Source organism: Lonchura striata, chromosome 4 (genome assembly GCF_046129695.1).
Source record: "Lonchura striata isolate bLonStr1 chromosome 4, bLonStr1.mat, whole genome shotgun sequence".
Lineage (NCBI taxonomy): Eukaryota > Metazoa > Chordata > Aves > Passeriformes > Estrildidae > Lonchura > Lonchura striata.
The window spans coordinates 41,547,312-41,551,949 of NC_134606.1; the positions used below are offsets into that span (position 1 = coordinate 41,547,312).

Genomic DNA, 4,638 nt, shown 5'->3' on the forward strand with positions numbered 1-4,638 from the left:
GGAACATTGCAAAAGTGAGAAAATCAGAAATAACTGAAATGAAAAGAGTAAGAAAGGAATCCTATGTATGTAGGAAAGAAGAGCAAGAGAAAATCACAAGTAATATAAAACATGGAGGTGAATAGATTAGATTTTTGTCACAGGATGTTCTCACTATGTAAGATCTAGCTACAGTTACAATTCTCAACATTCAATTTATTCCCTTTTATCACAGGATTAATTGTATGACCATAGTAAACCCAAATTAAAGTTTTATTTTCCTTTCCATTTCAAACAAGTTGCAGGTCTAATCCTTCCAATCTTTCTTTTACGTATTAGCACCTATACAGTTTGGGACAAAAGTGTGGAATTTTCTAAACTCATGACTCAAAATAGGACATCAAAATGGACCAGGGAATGTAAGCTGGTAATAGAGGGACTCACTAAGGAAAGAAGAGAAATATACTGAAACTACTATTCTGATACCTGTTTTCAAGAGCAGCATGTCACATTTATGATGTCAGCAGAAGAGCTGCATGCAGAATTTAGAAGGACAGCAGAAAGTAAAAGATTTGTTGAAGCAGTCTTCCCCTCCGTAATTGTATAGTGATATAAATTTAAGAATTTATTCTTCTGATTATAAAGCCAGCCATATTGCAAGTCATATACCTTCACATATTAGATATCCTGCAAAATGCCAACCAGTAAAATGCCAGTGTCAACTATATCCTGCAAAATGCTGCAGACTAGAATTAACAGTTTTTCTTAAATTGTTGTTCCATGACTTGTGTCTTTATTGAAGTTTTCACTAATAAATAAGCACACCATTAGTGTACAAAAAAGTGTATGTTGTTTTAATATTTCCCATGCCCAAAAGTCTGTTAAGCTGCCCTGTCCTAAATCTGTTGGTTAGACTCAAATATCTTCATCTTCACATTATGGAAACAAAGGCAATGGTCATTTTTTTCCTGTGGTATGCCATAATGAGCCAGAGTTACTCTCCAGAAGAGAATAACTCTTGTCAACTACTTAATAAGTGCCTCACTGATGACTCAGTGGCCTTCCTGGTGCAGTGCAGCATGAAGACTTTCTTGGTGTACATTTAGGATGGCCATGTGTTGTGGTGACTCACCTGTGGTTTTGCCAACTTTGAACAATGTAAGGTCATCCTAAATGAGTGTTAATAAAACCTTCCAACACCTCACATTCACATGAATTCTCTAGACAACACACAGCATATTGGAGAAGTAATTTATTAATATTTAAGTACTTTTTGGAAGAAATTATGCAGTTCTCTGTGTCTGCTGAGATCTACCTTATGGAACACAGGACTAGGAGAGGTGGTAAAATGGTTGTTATACATGTTTTGCCTCTCTAGTGCTGGAACCAGTGGGTGCAACCCTGACTTGTTCCAGGTGCTAATAATTGTGCCAAACCAGATCTGCTTTTATGCCAGTGGACAGGAAATTGCTGTCAAAGGAACTTTTATAATATTCTGTTTGCATAATGGGATCTCATAAACATCAAGAAATACCTTTGAGCCTGAATAAACATGGTGAAATCTTGTCTCCATTGGGATTTTTGTCACAGATATCAGAGGAGGCAGAATTTGAAACTGCTGTGTTTAAGACTGCTTTGCTTCAGAGGCTGTAATGTCTGTCCAGAGATTGTGAAATCATAGCAGGAGTCCCAGGTCAAAAAATAACACTCCTCTTAGTGTGATGAGCAATCTTTTTGATTCAAATAGGTATGTCATTCTGGGAGCTGTTATTAGACTGAAGCTAACACTGCTCAGGTAAATGGCAGCCAACTTCCTCAGGACTCTGGAATGCATCTCATTGGACTCCATAGACATATGTACATTCAGGTTTCTCAGGTGGTCATGAACCTGATCTTTTCTTACAGTGGGAGGGACATTGCTCCCCCATCCTGCCATCCATCCACCCAAAAGGTGTGGGAAGAGAAGCTGCCATTGAAGACTCAGTCGAAAAAGTTGTTGAGTACCTGAACCTTCTCCCTTTTTACCAGTTTGCCAGCACCATTTATCAGGAGGGCACGCCTTCTTTGACATTCTTCTTCTGTTTTACATACCTGTAGAAGAACTTCCTGCTATTCTTTCCGAGTACAGAACCATACTCTATGCCCTTCCCAGGCCACCTTTCCTCTGCTTGTGCATTTGCTTCATTCCCTTCAGTCTGACCAGCAGTTCCCTACTCAGCCATTCCAGTCTCTTGCCTTCCTTGCCCAATTTCTTGGTTCTCAGAACTGTGACTTCTTGCACTTTACTGAAGACATCCTTATGTATCTGCCAGCTCTATTTCACTCCCTTGACCCTGAAGGCAGTCTCTCAGGGGATCCAGCTGACTATCTCCTTAAAAAGCTAGTAGAAATTTGCTTTCCTAAAGTGCAAACTCTAATCCTTACCCAACTCATATCCTTTAGGACTGAAAACTCCACCAACTCCACCAGGATGCCTTCAGACTTGAAGTACCTGATTTGCTCCCTTATGCTGGTGACCATCACATCCAGCGTTGCATCCCCTCTGGTAAAGTCTCTTGGATTGCATGGAATTGTTGTTCAATAATTTTTCTTCTGCCTTAGAGAACTGTAAAAGATTAAATAAATGTGAGAATTCAAGAAAGGACACTTAAAGGCCAGATACAAGGTATGAAACTTTGGGAAATATATTTTGTTCTGCAGCATGAATATTACTGTACAAATATATGCCAAATTTTGCTTCAATTCAACTCAATATGAGTCAGGAATATTTAAAAGCATCAGTACAATTTTAATTTATATGCATTCAGCCATAAAGAAAAAACAGCCTATATTTTGTATTTCTTCCACATATCATTGTCATATTCATATTTCTCTTTGCCAGATAAGCACTTTTTTAGGAATATGCTTTACAATTAGACATAAGAATTGTATTTTAAGTCTTTCAAGAAGAAACTACACTCACCAGTTCTCATAGATATATAGGATATTACTGGCAGCAGTGGCATGTCCTAAGAGTCCTTGCTAAAGAATGAAAGTGACACATTTAAATGGGCCACACTTGATGATATGTCACTTAACTGTTTAAAGCAGTCAGCAAGACAAAAATGAAAGCCATTATTTCACTTAATTAGCGAGCCTGGTGAGAGAAATCTTCCATCTGTTTTCTTTAGCAGGATTATTTTTAAAAGGTGAGCATGGGTTGACAAAGACTTTCAGCATTAAAACAATAGAGTATATTCTAGAAAAATAGATGAATGGTCCCCTCACTACATGCTCTTGTAAAAAGTCAATCTCCAGCTCTCTTGTAGGCCCCTTTCAGTACTTGAAGGTGCCCTAAAGTCACCCTGGAGCTGTCTCTTCTCAGCCTGACTCCACAGGAGAGGTTTTTCTACCCCGATCATCTTTTTTTTTTGGTTTCTACAGGTCTTTCTCATATACACCCTTAGGAAATTGAATTTATTTAGATAACTTTTTCAAAACTATTTAAAGGGCTTAACAATCTAAGTAATTGAGATACATTTGCAAATCCTATTACTCAGATGAGACAATAACAGGAAAATTGAGAGGGTTTTTAGATAAGAGTAGCAGTAGCTCGAGGCAGCACAGAAAATGTATTATTTTTTTTTTTGGCAACTCCAAAGGCAATCAGAAAAAGCCATCACTTCACAACTTCAGTGTACAGATATGTTTCACATTTTTATCTGGACATGCTTGAAGAACTTCAAAGAGTTCTTTTGTACCTTGATACAGGGTAACAAAGCACCTTATCTGTGATTATCAGTCCACCATCATTCATTTCAGATATTCCAGTAAGATCTGAAAATTTCAACATAAAAAAACAAGTTACTGTTAGAGCTTGTGGGTGCATCTGAGGCCTCATAGGTTTGTGCAACTTTCCAGAAGTACCCTATGGGATAGAAAATTGATTTCCACCTGTTCCTCAATATCCTCTACTGTTCATCAAGGCCACAAGTTCCATAGTTGGAATTTAGAACAGATGTAGTATACTAACCTGGAAATCACTAATTTCTGATTATGATTTTAACAGGTTTCTTTTACACTCATGAATTTTAATAGCTATTAGATTGAAAGCCTTGGAATATGTCTCTGTTGAACATTGAGATCAAATCAAAAGGGCAAGGATGTCAGAAATTAAAACAGATAATTGTCATACTGCAAAAGAAAAGACCCCAGACATAAAGAACACTTCTTTCTTCCCCAAAACATAGGTTTTTTTCTATTTCTATTGATAACCAGAGTACATATTCCCTTGCTCCCTTCAGAAAGTCCCACTTCTCTGTTCTATACCTCAAGAGTATGGTAAATGAGTAGCAAATATCTCAGTACTAGGTTCAGCTGTAAAATAAGCCATCTAATTCACAAATGCAGATGCTATGAGTTTGAAATATGATCCTTTTGCTTCTAGGATGCAGATCCAAAGCTACTGTTCCTCTGTGCATGTGCAAGTACACATGTAAGTGCCTGCTCACTGTCCAGTGAATGGACGTGCATTGAATTGGCAAATACAAAGAGGGTTCCTAATGAGGTAACTCCCCTGAGAAATAAATATACTGCCTCATAACTCAGCTCTCTTTTGGCAGATTTCTCCATAAATCTGCAGAAATCAGAGGAGCTGCATCACAAGACAACATTGGCAGG

General features: G+C 37.8%; 1 long non-coding RNA gene across 1 annotated transcript; it reads right to left on the minus strand.

Annotated features, from left to right (window-relative positions):
• Positions 1 to 2,568: 2,568 nt before the first annotated feature.
• Positions 2,569 to 3,837, minus strand: LOC144246131 (uncharacterized). The gene is made up of 3 exons (XR_013339814.1): positions 3,720 to 3,837; positions 2,942 to 3,000; positions 2,569 to 2,584 (listed from the first exon to the last, which is right to left on the minus strand). It is a non-coding gene; the product is annotated as an uncharacterized LOC144246131 (long non-coding RNA).
• Between the last annotated feature and the right edge of the window lie 801 nt (positions 3,838 to 4,638).